General features: G+C 37.7%; 1 protein-coding gene across 1 annotated transcript in view; it reads left to right on the forward strand.

Annotated features, from left to right (window-relative positions):
• The first annotated feature begins 1260 nt into the window (after positions 1–1260).
• The window catches only part of LOC108712727 (neurturin), a 76047-nt gene continuing 58070 nt past the window's right edge, over positions 1261–19237 (forward strand). The window contains exon 1 of the mRNA XM_018255109.2: positions 1261–2383. The gene's annotated coding sequence lies outside the window, so the exon portion shown is untranslated. The remainder of the gene's footprint in view (positions 2384–19237) is intronic.

Genomic DNA, 19237 nt, shown 5'->3' on the forward strand with positions numbered 1-19237 from the left:
ATTGTATTATGGAAGGATGCTGGCAAAGTTTTGTATGCAAAAAGCTTCCTGGTTGGTGTATTTTAAAGAAGATATCAGTCTGTAAATAAACAATGTTCCTGGGACTGAACGTGAACATTACTCAGTAGTACCTAACGCATACTTCCACTGCATAGTAACAAGCACTAAAACGATGTTAACCTTAAAATCCAGTCATTTTTACCAATAATATGATTTCCAGAACAAACTTTAAAACAGTTATTAAACTAAACAATGTTACTGCAAAAAACATGTTGTCTAGTACAAACCATATCCCAAGGGAGGAAAATTCCCTTTGGCTGAATGGCATTAGCACGCTTTTATTGAAACCTGCTAGTTTTCTATGTACTGAAACTGGAGAGCAGATTTAATGTTGGAAAGAATGATGGTACAGATATAGGATTCTTTATTCAAAAGCCTGATATCCACAATTACAGGAAGATCATCTACCATAGAGCCATTTTATAATAAATAAAAAATAAAACAGTACCTTGTACATCATCATCACTAAGCAACATTAATCCATTTAGGGGCCAAATAAACCTATTGGATTTATTTAATATTTAAATAATTTTAAGAAGAATTAATTTATGGAGATCCAAATTATTATCCAGAAAACCCCAGGTCCCAAGCATTCTGAATAAGAAATCCCAGACCTGTACTTTCAAAATGGCAGCATCAAATCATTCAGTGCGATTGAGATCATGCCATATTATACATTTTAATAAGCAATCTACTAATTTTTCCAGTGCCTGTTTAAAGTGAAACTCCACCCAAAGACATTTTTCTGCATAAAGAAAAGAAAATCCTTTCCAAAAATCAATTACAAAAGTTTAATGGTTTTAAAGTTAATTGTAAAAGCAATTGCAATATTGAAAGCAGCTTCTGTCACAGGTAATACTCTGTGCACTCCTGGTTCGGACTCCTGTAGCTGCAAATGAGAATGACTCCTGCCACATTGACATTTTCTAATTAATATATATATATTGGATAATTGTTTAGCTATACCTTTCCTTTCATTTTTATGTTAAAAAATAATTTTTGGGCAGAGATCAAAAAAGAAAGGAAGCTATTATTGTAATGTACTTTAAGCCTATATAAGCATATCCCCCCACACTTGGTATATCACAAACAGCAGGTCTGTCTCTTTTCTTACAGGACTTACCAGGATACAACATTCAAAATGTCACCGCCATTAAATCACATCGCAACAAGAAAAAGCTGTTTAAAGTGCTGCCATAGTTGGTTTGCACTTGATGCATAGATATTTTTGTCTTTGCCTCTTGCATGTGTTGCACACTGTGGCGGTGAGAGGGTTATATGGCATTTTCAGTAACCTGATATTGGCCAGCAGGAGGAGTTAGTGAGAAAAGAAAGATTAAACTTAAAAAGTCAGGAAACCTCTCTCTCTCTCACACACACACACATACACATATATACACACGCTCACCCTCCCACCTCTCAAGCCCTTCCTTCAAGAGAAACTCCTTTTCTCCTTCCAACAAGGTTCTGGGTGGCTGAAAGAGGGAGAAAGATTAAACATCAGCCTACTGCTAAAAATAATTAATCCTCCAACAATCCTATGAAGGACTTTCCTTATCTATCTCCCCACACACATAATGTAACACAGAAGAACAGAATTTATCTGGAACATATATCAGGAGCTTCTGCAGACTGGAACTGGACCAAGCATGAAATGATGGGAATTTCTGAAGAACCATAAATTGTAAGGTTAGTCCAGGGAAATTAGAAGGGAGCTGTTTTTAACTCGTTCAGAGGAATGTCATGCCTTTAAAGACGTGTAGTTATATAATGAAGCACTGCTGACAGCTCTTGGATGTGGAAGACATACAGAAGAGATTTGACTTAAGCTGTGGACAAATTAACCTGCACCAGTTCAGTTGGCTCTACTGGCATTTACACCACTTGCAAGAAAGCTAAGACTTTGAATGACACAATGAATATTTCAATAGACCTTTAAATTTGTACTGATAATATTAAAGTAAATATAATAAAAGGAAAATTGAAGTCATTGACATTCACTGAATCAAAGTGGTCCTGTTAGGAAAATGGTTGAAAATAACGATTTTTCACTGGATCTTTAAGTGACAGAAGGGATGTAACAATTTAGCTCTGGCAATGTCCGGTATGGGATGGTGTAGCTAATAGGACACTGGACTGCTGCTACTATTTTGGTTAGACCTATCTAGTGGATTTTGCATTAGTTAACTCAGCTGCCTCAATGGAAGACACAGATTTAAGGAAGGTTGCCCAGATTTTATGGCTTTGCTCTTTCAACTGTGGATCTGATTTAAGGATACATCAACTCAGTATAAAGTAACAGTCTGGATGGTCCGGGCTAAAGGTAAGGGAATTCAAATACTTTTTAAATATCTCAATACTCAGATCTTTCTGCTGTTTTGAAAGCCAATGGGAAATAATAAAAGGAATCTTCTTTAGGTGTTTTTTACACAGCCTATATATCTCTTTATAATGAGCAACAGGATGTGTATCGTAAATAACATTGCTGCAATAATATAAGGGAGAGATAAACACATGGAAGCAAATATATATTATTATTTTGTAATTTGTTTGTAGATGTAGAAGTTGCAAAGATATTTGCAAACCTTTGCTCCATTTTAGCTCACAATCTCCTTTATTCATTTATTTTGTGATAACCCCATTTCCTACCCTGTCTGCCACTTTCCATAATAGAGTGTGCAGAGGACAGATTGGATGCTAATACTTGCAGGAATCAATATCAATCAATATCTCATTCTTAAAGGGCCGTGATGTATTTAGAAATTCCCCAGTACCAGCAGATTATTGCTTTCCATTTTTCCCTGTCCAGAAAAAATAAAGTTGCCAGTTCTGCTCTTAATAATAGGATATTGTACCAATAATTTTATATGCTCATTTAGAAAACTTACACCATTCTGTCTGATGTCAAATAATGCTATTAAGCTAGTCTGTCCTATGTGATTTTTTTAGTGGTGTTATGAGTTAAGCATAAACATACTGTTATTTTTAGGACCAGGCTGCCTAGCCTTTCAAATGATAAATATTTATGCCTATTTCATACACATTTAGACCCGTAACGTAGTTAGAACAGGAAGCCAGTGTTTTGTCATTTTGAGGTTATCATTTGTGGTCAAGGAAATTACTTATGTCGTACACATCACAATGATGTCACACAAATGTCTTCATGTACTTACAACACAGCAACTAGAATGTCAATAAATAATGGGGCAACATAAATTGCCTTAAGAGTAGCATAGCTGAGAGTAATAGGATAGCTGTTTCAAAATGTCAGTGTCTGTCTCAAAGGGAAAATAAAGGCAGTTTCTAAAGAATGCATGTACAACTGTTATTTATTTCATATTTGGGGCATGCTGTGAACATTACGTAAAAATGCTTGAAGTGGTGTAGGCAGATTTATAGTCACATCGCAAAAAGTATGTACAAAAAATGTTGCGATATGCACCATAACTGTCTCACATGTATCGCTAGGAAGCAGCAAACTAGCACAAGCTGGAGATAGCAAAACTTTATAAATGGTATCCTGGTGCAGTATATGAATAAGCAAAATGTTTTTATACATATCTATATATATATATGTTAGACTGAGAAACATTTATATTTGAGCCTGTTCCGAAATTCTGCAATCCAAAGGTTTCACAACATGAAATAAAATCAGTAGAATCTTCCTGCCTGTTTATCTAAGTTTCTCAGAAAAAAGTCTGCATTACATAAAAAGCACTGTCTGTCCCTGGACCCTGTCCTGAACATATTAAGTCAGGAGATCACCCTAGAGAACAGAAAAAAGCAGATCCATCACAGGCTGCCCCTCAAAGCTGCATTCTGCAGAAACATGCCTGTCCTGATCATTTACAGGTGTGACTTGCAATTCTGTTTTAATCCTGTGCTAGATAACCTTTCATTTCCCTATGAAAGCAGAAACCTCAGAGTGATGTTCTGATAACCTGCAATCTGGACCACAGCCTGTAATAAACAGTCTGGGTCTCAACAGATAACCCAGGATTGTATGCATTCATCAAGTGATAAATTACTAATTGTTTTACTTTATGTTCATATCAGAGCATTAATCAGTTCATTAGTATAGCCTGAAGGCATATATGATAATTGAATAAGAATTTCAGTAATTATTCTTAAACTGACCACCCAGTGTGCTATAAGTCAGCTCATGCTACATCAAGTTTAGGTTTATAGCAGTATGCTGTGCTCGAGCAGTGCTCAAGTGCTAGTAGGCTATTTGACTTCTTCACTCATGTCTGGAATTCTGCTAGTAGAAAGGACATTTCAACTGTTATAAAGGGAATGTTTTTTTTTTTTTTTGTCTGGTCTTTATGATGTAAAACCTTGAAGCTAATTTATTTTTTTCTTCTTTTATGGTTAAAATGATATGACTTTTATACCCATACTTTTTAATATAATTTTAGTAACATAGTAAGTTAGTTTGTAAAAAGACACACATCCATCAAGTTCAACTATATTTTAACCTAACTAACTGCTAGTTGATCCAGAGGAAGGCATAAATCCCCGCATGAATCCTCTGCAATTTGCCTCAGAGGGGGAAAAAATTCCTTCATGACTCCAAAATGGCTAACGAACCAGTCCCTGGATAAACTTGTGCTATGAGCTATCTTTCATAACCATGTATGCTAAAAAGCCTTCCAACACCTTCTTTAAGCTATCTGATGCATCAGCCTGTACGACTGATTCAGGGAGAGAATTCCACATCTTCACAGCTCTCACTGTAAAAAACCCCTTCCGAATATTTAGACGCAACCTCATTTCTTCTACAGGCAAATCTAGTTGCAAGGGAGCTGTTAAATGCAATGATCGAGTTGGAACTGCAAATATACTAAGTCTTGGTGAAAAAAAACAAAATATTATGAAATGTTTCTGAAAAGTAATGAGTAGTTTTGACTAGGCAGAGGTTGGCTTTAGGGCCCCTATCTCTAAATGCAGGATATGTAACTGAATGACAAAATGTACCTCAAGATGGTGGTGAACCAATTTGTACAGTCATTTTGTGTCTTCTTTCTACTGCCAGTGCAAATTTAGCAAGTTTGCCCAACTGTATGTTTATTGAAGTGCACATTCAAGTCAGAATTTTCCAGCATGTACTGTATATAGCTGAACAGTTGAGGAGTTCTGAACATCTCATTAGCTACTGAACTCCTACTTGCTAGGTATACAAGGAGTAATTCTGAAAGAATAAATCAGTGCACAATAGCAGTTGACTCATATCATGAGTTGTTATCAACATCTACCAGCATCTTGTAGTACTGCAAAGTAAATGTTTGTCAGAGAAGTTTTGTTTTTTTAGATTGTTACGGCAGCATGTAATTGTGGGGGGATATTCCTGGGATATCAGCTGAGATATCTTGCTATTTTGACCAGTTAAATAGATATATAAATGATTGATGCATAGATAGATGATAGACGATATATAGATAATAGATACATCGATGACAAATAGATAGATAGATTATAGATCAGATCAAATTAAATCGGGTGAAGCTAAAATTTAGGAACAAGTTTATGAGAAAGAGGATTACCCATGTAAATAACACCATAAGCTAAGGCTGATGTCTAAAACTGTTCAACACGGTGTACTGTGGGAACCCCATGCATGCAGTCATTTACAAAATTGTTCAACTGTATTGAAACTGTCTAGTGCACTTTTAAAATTTACAATCCACATCTTGTTTCAGAGGACTATATTTTGTGCCTTCTCCTCCTAAACCCAGCCCCTGCCATCTTGTTCTCTTCCTTGACTGTAAGGAATATGATAGCTGCAGAAGCTTTCCATGTCCTCGACATGTTCTACACTGCGAGATGGTTCTTCCATCAGAATCCCTTCCTGCAAGAATCTGGATCTCAAACAGTTTATTGCCAGACACAGACCTTGCTTTAAACTGGACTTTCCTGATCTTGAAATCTCAGCTTTTGACTTATTAAGGCATACCAAGAAAGAGCTTTGTTCCCTGGGAAATAAAACATCAATTAAGCATAACATACAGTATTATGTAGAATGCAAATAATTACAAGATAATTAGGTACCATTATTACACAGGACCCTTGATCAAACACCTATACACAAACATAGTTTGTTTGTTGATATATTATTATGTTTATTTGTCTGACAAAACTAACAAGTTGTGGGTCTGAATGCAAAGAATTAGGCTAAACAAAGCACATCACAAGAAAGATGCCTATATTATAATAAACATTGATGGAAGCATGTTAAAGGGATGTTTTATATGGGCAGAGTCTGGGTCCTTGTCAACATAGAAGAGACAATTAATGCATTACAGAAAAACTCTTGAAGGAAGTATTATAACCTGTTAAGATATCCCCAAAGCACTGTTCCTTATCAGCTTGCATCAGTATATGAGTCATTTACAGCCTCTTGTCACTTTTATATCAATTCCTAAACTACAGCACTTCTTTAGGCCCAATAAACAAAAAAAAGAATGACCATTATACAAAGACACCATATGAGATCATAATATCGCACTATACTATTACAATTTGCAGACGATACAGAGATGTTAGATTTGCACATTAGGTGGAATCAAGTGACATTTAGTGATGTCTGCTAAGCATGCACTTTCTGGCAGTGTAAAAGCTAACTATTATATACTGTACAAGGTATGCCTTTTAGCCAAGGAAAGTAGTACCCTGTCGTGACCACTATCAATAGCATTTTAGAACTGCCCTGAAATCATTTTAGGGTTTTCAGGGCTTAGGTAGTTGAAAAAGATTATTTTTGGGGTAATCTCCCATTGACAATGGAGTTCTGCCTAATGAGCAACTTACAGATAGGCCCATAAATATTTGGACAGAAAACTTTTTTTTCTAATTTTGGTTCTGTACATTAACACAATGATTTTTAAATAAAACAACTCAGATGCAGTTGACTGCAGAATTTCAGCTTTAATTCAGTGGGTTGAACAAAAAGTGCATAAAAATGTGAGGAGAAGCCCTTTTTTAAAATAATCACTTCATTTCAGGGGCTCAAATGTAATTGGACCAGGGGTTCAAAACTAATTGGACAATTGACTCAAAGGCTATTTCATGTGCAGGTGTGGGCAATTCTTTTTTTATGTCTATCAATGAAGCAGATAAAAGCCCTGGAGTTGATATGAGGGGGGTGCTTGTATGTGAAAGATTTTGCTGTGAACAGACACCATGCGGTCAAAGGAGCTCTCCATGCAGGTGAAACAAGCCATCCTTAAGCTGCAAAAACAGAAAAACTCATCCGAGAAATTGCTACAATATTAGGAGAGGCAACATCTACAGTTTGGTACATCCAGAGAAAGTGAACTCAGCTGGTGAACTCAGCAACGCAAAAAGACCTGGACGTCCACGAAAGACAACAGTGGTGGATGATCGCAGAATCGTTTCCATGGTGAAGAGAAACTGCTTCACAACAGCTAAACACGTGAACAACACTCTCCAGGAGGTAGGCATATCGATATCCAAGTCTGCCATAAAGAGAAGACTGCATGAAAGTAAATACAGAGGGTGCACTGCAAGGTGCAAGCCACTCATAAGCATCAAGAATAGAAAGGCTAGATTGGACTTTGCTAAAAAAAAATAAAAAAAAACATCTAAAAAAGCCAGCACAGTTCTGGAAAAAACATTCTTTGGACAGATGAAACCAAGATCAACCTCTACCAGAATGATGGCAAGAAAAAAGTATGGAGAAGGCGTGGAACAGCTCATGATCCAAAGAATACCACATCATCTGTAAAACGGCGGAGGCAGCGGGAAAGCTTGACCATGCATGGCTGCCAGTGGCACTGGGACACTAGTGTTTATCCATGGCTGGCAGAGCATTAAAAAGGAGAACCCAAGAATCTGGTGATGTCCATGAGTTCAAGACTTCAGGCTGTCATTGCCAGCAAAGTGTTTTCAACCAAGTATTAGAAACAAACATTTTATTTTAAGTTTTTTAATTTGTCCAATTACTTTTGAGCCCCTGAAATGAAGTGACTGTTAAAAAATGGCTTTAGTTCCTCACATTGTTATGCAATCTTTTTGTTCAACCCACTGAATTAAAGCTGAAAGTCTGCAGTTCAATTGCATCTGATTTGTTTCTAGGCATACACCAAATCCACTATTTTGGATTCGGCCGAACCCCTGAATCAATTAATTTTATCAATTAAAAAAGTTAACACTTACTTCATAAACAAATATATAAGTTGCTCATTAGTCAGAACATTAGTCAGTAGGTGTTTATCCCACAAAATTCTTCTTCAACGGCTCTCTTATTCTTCCACTGACATTGCATGGTCACTATATTCCTGGATGGGCTAATGCCTGTATATAGCACTGCTGTAGCATGCTAGAATTTTTCAAACAATTTCAAATATCTTATTCTTTAAGTGAATCACAGCCATCTGTGTTTGCTCATTTTCTGAAAACTCCCTGCCTCTAGAATATGCTGAAATACCTTACGATGCATATTTAACTTTTCACCTAGACCCCATATAGTCATTGCTGCTGTTTGAAACATAGCATAGAAGCCAAGTGCAGGCTGCTGAAATATTCTAAAATGTAATAATTAATAATGAGGGCAAAATATGAGTGGTGGCCTCACTTGGATTTGGCTTCAAATCATAAGTAGCTACTTCAGAGCTAACTTTTTATAAGGGTCTTAGAGCACAACCAGTTTACAAAACATTTATACATATTACACAGCAGCAGGGTTGTAGGGAAAGGAGAAAAGAGAAGCATAGGCTACATAATCCTGAAGTCGTTTTCAATGGTTTGTAGAGTTTGTATATAAATATTACAGAGGGACAGGTCTGTAGTGAATTTCTTTTATTGAGACCAGTAAAAGTGTGAGGCAGCAGAGCTGTTTGGCTTGGTCCCCTGGGTGGTTTCATGTGCGGCTTGACTCTGGATTCTTTTCACATGATTGTCAGGGGGAAGAAAGAAGTTATTTTTCGTAATATACTTTACAGAAGCCCGAAGAGACACATGGTGGCACTTAGCAGACACTTTTATGGTGTTTGTGTCCGCTGTTTTGTTGTGAATCTCCCTGTGCGTGCACAACTGCATTGGAAGTCATACAACAATAAAAGAAATTCATGAAATACTGGTATGTTCCAGACAAGAAATACACATTTGCTATTCATTTCTGGTCTTTTAATTAAGAGTGCCACAGAGCTGCCATTTAAAGAATAACAGATGTTTAAGCAAGAACAGATAGTGCCTACAGCCATACTCCTTTTAACATGCCGAACCCTTCGACCTAAGGAGCCTAGAAGGCTCAAGCCTGACATGTATGTAGGTGGCTGACCAAATGGGTCATTTTCAGGTGGTGAAAGGATTGCTGACAGGGTTGGAAATTATCATGTAAAAGATCATTTACTTTTTAGAGTGTGTGGATATTGTCTAAATATTATGCTCCCGTGACAAGGTATTCTGGTGATACTGCTAATTTTGGTGATTTCCCTGCCATGAAGCAAATCTGTAACTCAAGTATAACAGTTTATGGGAGAATAAATCTTAGAAAAAGATCAGTTTTTGATATTGCTATAGGTTTATTGTGCTTTACTAACAAACAGGTATACCAGTGGCATAAATACATGTTACGGGGGCCCCACAGAAAATTCATTTCAGGGCCCCCAACATATCCAGAGGCTGCCCTGTTTCAAAAGTATGTATAGAAATTGCTAATTAATTAGGACCTCACAGGGCCCCCTATACCTCCTGGGCACCTCTGCAGCAGTGGAGTTGTATCTGAACAACAGCTCAAGGGCTGCTGGCTGGACACCCCTATTTTGATGTCCATATGGTTTTGGGGCATAATTAACTCTTTCTCCAGCATGGGGGTACCCTATAGCCAGACTAACTAAGGCCAGCAGGGAGTTGTAATTCATTAAGAACTGTAGAAGTGCAGGTTGGCTATACCCACTTAACATATTTCTTTTATTAGGTGTCAAACTGCAACCTCTAAAACAATGTTAAAACCGCCATTCAAAATATGAGATATTTTTCCATCTGGTCTGTTTCTTTACATGACGCATTTGGTAATTAACCGGACCCTGCTGTTTTTGTATGAAAAATTATGCTTTTGATATTATTGTCAGCTGTCCAAACCACAGTGTATTTTCCCTTTAAACATTAGCCTAACTAAAAGTAAATTTAGGAGTGTAAACCGATTCTTTTTCTCCTGTTTACTGTGTAACATTTTCTCAGTAGCCACTTGTCCTTGTAAGTGCTTTTGAAAGCAGTTATACTGGTTTTATTCCAAGAAGACTTGGTATTGTTCAGTGTTTGCAGTGGGATTTATTCTGTTGTTATACAGAAGTTCAGAAACCCAACTTTTCCATTAAACGTTTCAGAACATTCTATAGGGGGAATAATTTAGCCTATGTTAGTGTATAAAAATAGAGAAACACATTGTGATTGTGTCAAATATTTTTCACTCATATCTATTACATATAATTGTAATAGAGAAAATTATTTGCCGAAAGCAACCTTGGGCCCATTCCTAATATGCTGTGACGCTGTACCATGTGGATGTTGCATTTAATACCCCCATACCTATATGCAAATAATACATTTTATATGCAGAATATATCCTCAATACCTTTTTGGATATTAAAATAAATTGAATTCAATAATTTTTTCTCAGGGTATATATATGTACTATAATAGGGGCTGTATATACTGGTAAAACATATATAACCCATATCTTTAGTCAAGAATTAGAACAAAATCAAGTCTGTGCAGAAAAGGATATTATAATATTACAAATTACGTTTGGAAATGTAAACATGCATCTCTCATATATAATCTTTTATATGACTACGGTATGCCAAGCCACACAATTAACATCTAACTCATAAGCATGCTTTCAGGATATAATTGATATAATTGTGGTTGGGTTTTGCCACAACACCCCCTGTAAGAATCCAGTACAGGTATGTCATCCATTATGTGTAAACACATTATCCAGAAAACTCCGAATTACAGGAAGACAATCTCCCGTAGACTCCATTTTAATCAAATAATTCTGAAAAATGATTTCCTTATTTCTTTGTAATAGTAGAACAGTACATTGTACTTGATCCCAAATAATATATAATTAATCCTTATTGGAGGCAAAACAATCCTATTGGGTTTATTGGTATTCATTTGCATTATTAAATATGGTGGCATGAATAATAGAACTATAGATGGAAGGGAAAATTCAACTTAGACTAGAACATGTAAAGGTAAACAAAGGTCCAGGATCGGATGATTTTCATCCCAGGGTACTATCCTGTGAGTTTGTGCCAGCATCATGCATAATAGATATTGCCAGACTAATATAATTGTTTTATTTGAGTAGCTTTTTGTTGTGGCAGATTATCTATTTGACATTGGTGCCAAAAATGGTTCCCAGGAACGTAGACTCGGGATGTGATCTACTTAGACTAAAGCATTTGATACAGTACCACACAGAAGGTTGCTGGTTACATTAAGGAATATGTGCCTGGTGTGTAATATTTGTACAATAGAAACTGGCTGAAGTATAGATTACAAAGAGTGTTGGTAAATGAAATATTTTTTAATTGGACCAGTGTTGTTGGTGAAGCACAACATGGTCTTTTGGTGGGCATTGAAATTGTCACCTCTATTTTTGCTGATGATACAAAAATTTTGCAGCACTATGAGTTCATTCAGGATATTGTCACTTTGCAGAGTAATTAGACTAAACTGCAGTAATGTAACTAGGTGGGGGCGGGTTCTGGTGCGGGCCGTGCAGCTGGGGCCCCCCCTCCGCGCAGATTTTCATTGCAGCTGCGGCCGGCTACAGCGGGGGCTCGATCTGCTGGGGGGCCCTGCGGGGGTGCAGGCCCTGGTCCAATTGCACCCCCTGCTTCCCCGGTAATTACGCCACTGCTAAACTTGAAAAACTGTTCATCAAATTGGCAAATGAGGTTAAAAATGGATAAGAGCAAGGTTATGTGCTTTGGAAGAAGTAACATGAATATGAGTTATGTATTAAATGTTAATGTGTTGGGGATATCATTAATTGAGAAGGATCTTGGGATTTTTGTGGATAACAAGCAGTCTCAATCAGTTGCTCCTAAAGAAATAATGTCCTCTCCTGTTTTCTAAAGAGAAAAGGTGTTTGGAAGGACACATGCTTACTCTTTATAAGTACATTGGGGGGCTTTAAAGACATATAGCAGGGGATCTTTTCTCCCACAAAATTCAATGCATCAGAGACATCCCAGAACTTTCAGTTGAAGCAGCACGTGGCTCTTTACGCTAAGAGTAATTATGTTGATAAATGCCCTGCTGGGTGATGTTGTGATAACAGATTCTAATACACCTTTAAGATTATTTAAAGTTATTTTAACTTTTTGAGCAAGCATACCATCCAAGGCTATTGTGATCTTAAGATCAAAAGTTAGTAAGTATAGGTATTGGTATATATAGTTATAAATGTGAGTGTATATAGGTCTTTATAAGTCTGTGCATATATGTGCACTGGGGTCCATTTGGTGGTGTTGAACTTCAGCATGATAATCATTATGTAATCCACCACTGAGTGATCATGTCAGACTTTCCTGTGGCATGTCTACATTTCATTAACAAATAGAAATATTATTGTCTACTTGTTGGTTGCATTCAATGTTTGTCTGCATTATACAGAAGTGTTCTCTGGGTCCTTCAGGTTGGTCCCATTTGAATGCATAGACCTGTTTGTGGGCCACAGCTCTGAGTTAGAGACCTGCATGGGTCTATTTGGACCTGTATCCTTCACCCAACCCTTCAGTTAACATTTTTATTGCTCACATCTGAGATGACCTGTACAGATTTACCAAAAACCTGACCTCCTACCATCCACCAACTCTGAAACACTGAAGGGATGTCATGAAAAACAAGGAAGTGACAACATCCAAGAGTGGGCTTAAGGCAAAATGGGAGGTGTGAGGTTAAGGAGTTATTTCTAGAGCACTTAAGCAGAATACCAGATACAACCCAACCTACCAGGCAACTAGACCTGAACCCACATTTAATTACCTCATACCTGCATAATACCTGCATTATACTGTGAGTGCCTGACACACTACTTGACTTTTAACCTGAATTTTTATGGTGTTAGAAATAGTATTTTCTTAACTAAATTCCACAGATATTCTGTTAAATGACAGATGCAGTTCAGGGGGGGTTGTATAAAAAATCTATTGCAACAATCCCTTAATAGAAACAATCTGTTATATCTATAGTAAGGTCACTTTGCATTGATATAATCTAATGATATGGTCTTGTACAGGTGCAGATCATCCAGCATCCAAAGCGAACAGTCCCTGAAAAGTCAGACAAACTGTTTAGTGCAGAATTCCTCTTTGGCTATTTTTAGCAACTATCAGACTGCAAGTGATCCAGGATTTAAATCCCAAGAGTTTATACTAACAATGGAACAGAATACTCACAATGGCATATTCTACCCAAGAGTCAACCTCCTTCTGATTTTAACTCTTTCGTCTCAAAATGGCACTGCACTGAAATAATTATTAGGGGTCAGGGGTTACGTGCGGTAGGCTAATGTATGTTCTCTCGTAGGGAGCACCATCATTACAATGGGTATATATTCTTATGCAAATGGAGGTGCAATCCTAAGCAATTTTATTTAGCAAGTAATGGGCAGACATTAAAGGGTTAAGGCAGCCTAATAAAATCATAGCAGGCTCTGGCTGGCATAAAAGTACATGTTGATTTAAAGGATGCATGGGCAAGTTCATACAAATGAGGCCCACATGTGTGCTTTTGCTTGGAGACCAAGGCAAGGTTCGGACAGATGGCTCAGCTTAGCGGGAAATCCTAAACACATTGACAGAGAATTATTCAGTCAGTGTGCAGAGAGCGTCTGTTCTTCAAAAGTGCAGGAAGTGAGGTGGCAGGGCAACAAAGCACAATATAGGTGACCTGAACTGACAGGCCCCACATTACTTTGTACAACTATTAGCTATTAATTCATAAATGTAAAAGGAATTAATGTCAATCATGTATGTGCTATATGATTCTATATGTAAGAATCCATAATGCATACCATTAATGTCTATATGACCCTAAAAAATGTTTTGTATGAAATATGCTTAATGTAGGGCTGCGCAGGATATATAAAGGATATTATTGCTAGCAAATATATAATGATACAATACATCATACAATTCATTTTACAACTGTTTGTACTGTGTACATGCTATCATATTCAGCAACATTCAACATGGGGTCCTCCAACAAATACTTAACTACATCAGCAAGCATCCCAACAACAGCCAATGCTATTAACAGTTAGGAAGACATTCGTTTTGTAAGCGTGCTTCATTGGAACCTGAGTGTCTGCTTAATCACTATTTCATCTGTGTGCCACATCAGAATATAGTCTAGATAGCATTACCTAGATAAATAATTTGTGGACAATATTAAAAAACAAAATCATTTCAAAATTAAATAAAGCTACATGCAAAGTAGAGTCATGTCAAACCATATTGATTCGGGACCTGGGGTTTTCCAGATAATGGATCTTTCTGTAATTTCGATCTTTATACCTTAAATCTCCTAGAAAATAATGTAAACATTAAATACACCCAATAGGCTGGTTCTGCTTCCAAAAAGAATTAATTATATCTTACTTGGGATCAAGTACAAGATACTGTTTTATTATTACAGAGAAAAAGGCAATCATTTTTAAAAACTTTGGATTATTTGATTATAATGGAGTCTATGGGAGGTGGCCTTTCCATAATTCTTAGCTTTCTGGATAACGGGTTTCTGGATAACAGATCCCAAACCTGTATTCCAATATTATACAATCAGTGTTGGCATATTTTTTTTTTCACTTCTTGTATGACTTAAAAGATAACTACTTTGCAAAATCTTATCACAATTTTGTGTGCAAGTATGTCCCTCACCAAAATGATGCAGTCCTATACATTCCTAGTCCTAACATTGCCACCCACCCAGTACTTTTTCCAACTTGCATGTTTTTAAACTACAGTGAAACTGCAGGCATCTCTGCACTTTCAATGAAACCTCATGACATACAGCTTTACTGGAATGCTGGAAGGGGGATGCCTAGTAAGCCCTTCTGCGAAACAAATTAAGAACTTTTTATTCCTTTAATTTCCTATGGGTTTCCTATTTTTCCTTCAGCCCCTTTTTTTAGTTGTGCTCCTTTAGTTTCCTAGTTTCCTATGGGTACTTATTTTGCCTCCCACACTAGAAACATTCAAGCAGTTTAACTGTCTCTTTATAAAATTGACAATAGAGTGTGTGAATATAGATTGTAAGCTCAATTGGGCAGGGACTGATGTGAGTGATATATAGTCTCTATAAAGCCCTGCAGAAAATGTCCTTGCTATATAAATTAAAAATGTTAATAGTATAGTAATGACTTACATTTGAGTAGAAGTTGCTCCTGGAATTAAGGAGAAGCAAGAAGGCAGAACATGATTGTCTATGCCCATTCCCTTACTTCCTTTATTCACTTGGCACATGAGTGACCACCTATATTCACAACTTGCTAAGGCAGCCTTGTACTCTATGCTTGTCTAAGTCAGATAGTAAGTAGAGGCACCCCATTTCTAAATTGGTTTTATAGTCAACTTATTTTTCTTTAACTATTCAGGATTCCCAAGAGCACAAGTTATTCTGCACAGGATGCATATACTGTACAGAAGTGGTAACAGCCACCATATGTAAGTACATCCTCACTGATCCATCCATGGAGCAGTGCCAGCTAGTTGCATCCATAATAAAATTTCCAAGAGGGAACTTAGTCCATAACCAATTACACAATGACATGTGCTTTTCAACCCAATCAACGTTTCAGCAAGTCCTCCATGAATCAGCACTGTCCACCTAAAATGGACCAATTGCCAGATATGAAAATGTGATATAAATGATTCAGTTTTTGCTTGGTTTTACTAAGAAACACATTTTTTGAGCATCTCTTCAGATGGAAGTATCCTTATTTTATAATATTTTATATGAATACGTTGCGGTTTGGTACAATATCCCTAAACATGAGTTACATCAGTGGTACTTCATTACAATTATTTTATCTAGAAGATAAACATGTGTAAGCACAAGGGCACAGGCTGAATGCTTTTGTTATAGGCCACAGAATTTCCAAGTGATTTCTAATAGCCCATCTGATCAACTATTTTGGAACACACCAACCAAATACTCTGATTGTATCCTGGTGAACAACCATGCTATTTATTTATATTCCTTTATTTATATAGCACTGACACATTTGTGCAGCACTTTACAGAGATTATTCATTATTCATATCTGTCCCTGCTCCACTCAGTATTATCAGAAGACATTTAACTTGCCTGTTTTTGTTTTGGAGAAACCAAAACAAATATGGGGAACATCCAAACTCCTTGCAAAGGTCAGATTGAACTTCAGCTAATGTCACTGCATCACTTACAAAAGTGAGTTCCAGTTAGCAAATGTCCTCTTAATGCAGTATGAGGTATTTACTCTCAATAGAACAGCAGTGGTTGGTACAAGATGTTGCAAGCCATTGTTGCTTCTATCATAAATGTATACTCTCATTGTAGTCTTTCACCAGCATATGCAGAAAGTCTGCAATGCACAGTATGCATTGTAGGGTCTTACTTGCATAAAGGCAACAGTTACAAGGCTAACTTAACACTTAGGGGCAGATTTATCAAGGGAATCTAACGCTTCAAACTATTTTATCGTATGATCGAACGATTTTACTTCGCCTTCAAAAAACTTAGAAAAATGCTGTAGAAAGTCCCCATAGGCTAACATAGCACTTCGGCAGGTTTAATTTGGCGAAGTATTGAAGTCGAAGTTTTTTTAAAGAGACAGTACTTAGATTATCAAATGGTCGAATATTCAAACTATTTTACTTCGAATCTAATTCAAAGTAAATTCGAAGTCGTAGTATCCTATTCGATGGTCGAAGTATCCAAAAAATTACTTAGAATTTCGAATTTTTGTACTTTGAAAATTCCCTCTAATTCACTTCAACCCTTGATAAATCTGCTCCTTATTGTATCTATAAAATATCATCACCTCTAAAATACATTGTGACCTATAAACTCAGAAACTGTGGCATAAGTATTAATTATTATCACATTTTAAATTATGCTCTCTTCTGAGGGTGTTAGATGCAGCACTCAAAAAATAACTGTATATACATTTTGGTTGCTCATTCCAGTCCTGGCTGTAGTTAAGCAACAGTTTGACAAAGTCCTCTTGGCCTAAAAGTTCAGTCTCTAGTTCCTAGAATATGCAAAAGACAAGGACACTCCGCACTGGCTGCTGGAAACAGTTTTTGGGTATTCTTATAAGACAAATATTGTTGGGGGTGGGGCTTCTCAACTCTGGTGCCATCAGGACATGCGATATCCACCTAGACATACAAGAGAGTTAATTTACTTATTACAAAGTCCCAAGTTTTTTGCACAATTAGTTTTTTTCCAGAATTTTTGTGTTGTTGCTGTTGCCAAGGGGAGTTGCATCCCATGCATCTTCATTAAATTAATTGCTCAACACATTTCTGTACTGCTCCCATTAATAGGTTGATAAGCTCAGCAGTGCTTGATTTCGAACAGAAAGAAGGAGTAAGGTAGTAAAACTACATTGTAATTGGAAGTGCAAGTAGCCCATGCTGACTGTGAGAAATGTTGCATGCCCACAACTGTGCTTGTAATCGTAGAAGACCCCTGTGTTCTCTTTTATCCCCTTCGGCACAGTTGGCACACCCTACTATAATAGTCTGCTCTGCTTAAAATCTGTGACTTCTTCCTCCTGAGATGGTCTTCTTGTGGGGATCCACTCAGGTCTCCCCAGGCCAACAGACTCAGCACCCAGATCTTCTAAGGACCCCTCTGCTGGGAGCTTGTTCTGGACCTATCCCCTTAGTCTGTTAAGGTTATCCTGCTTTTGTTGAAGAGCTTAGCTGATATCTCCCACCGCAGCCAGGGGGCAGGGGTGCTTTGCCAATGAGGCAAGTTGAGGCTGTCGCCTCAGGTGGCAGGGCCCCACTAGGTACCAGGGGCAGCAAAAATGCTGCTCCTGGTACTTTAAGAGCAATTTCTGGGGGAGGGGGGGCAGCAGCAACTGCTGCTGCCTCAGGCGGCGGAGGGGCCAGGATTGCTGCATACAGCAAATGCTCTGAAAATGTCCCTGCCTCCCTGCAAATCCACCAGTTCAAAGGTACCCAGTGAACACAGGCACCTTTCCAAGGAACTTCTTCTCTTGGATACCCGCATCAACAACAAATTCCTGCTCCATTTTAGTTTTCTTGTCACTGCAGCTTCTTTGGCCTACACTCAACTGTGCAGCTTCCCCCAACCTTGTGCTGCACACCACACCCATCCAAGATGACGGGCATGACCTCACTGACAGGGGTGGGTCTCTGCTACTTTCCTGTCCAGGCTGAGTGTACTTCCGGCCCACCTCTTCATGTATGGAGTGTTCTTGCTGTGTTTAGGCCTCTTCCTACAATGTTAAGCATCACTTTTAGGGCGGTTTCATGTATCCACCACTCCATATTGACTTGCTTGTAATGGACTAGTTAACCCTTTAAGGAACACAAGTTGAATACCTAGTTTGGAATAAACTGGTGGTCCACATGGTCTTGCAGATGACCACAGTAACAGTTTTTTTCACAGCCACTGGCACAGTTTCTCCAGTTCTTAGTAATTCACGCTGTTCTCAAAAATGATAATATTAAAACAATACAAGGATTCCCAGGTTTCTCGTGCTACTGACCTTCTTTCCAATTTTCCTTGCTTCAGATTAGGTGGCTCCCAGTTTCTGACACAGGATGAAGCTAGTTTTTAGGTGTGCTTTTTCTGTAGCAAAAAGACCTTTCTAAATCTAACCCTGCTCACTGGGTCCCTGACTGACTAGGTACTTCTGGGGTGCTGACCATCCCCTTTCTACTCATTGAAGCCTCAGTTCTTCAGCTAGTTGGTCTACTCCTGTATCTCAAAACAGCTCCACAGATGCTGCCTACCACTAACTATTTCGCTTACCTTGGCACAAATCTGGAATAGCTAAGCCTAGGCTCTCTCACTACATCCATTCTGTTCTTCCAATTATATAGACAGAGAAATCTCGATACTGAGGAAAACTTGCTCTAAAACCTTCCCTGGCATCTCCTGCTTAACATTGCCACCAA

This window comes from Xenopus laevis, chromosome 1L, assembly GCF_017654675.1.
Source record: "Xenopus laevis strain J_2021 chromosome 1L, Xenopus_laevis_v10.1, whole genome shotgun sequence".
Taxonomy (NCBI): Eukaryota; Metazoa; Chordata; class Amphibia; order Anura; family Pipidae; genus Xenopus; species Xenopus laevis.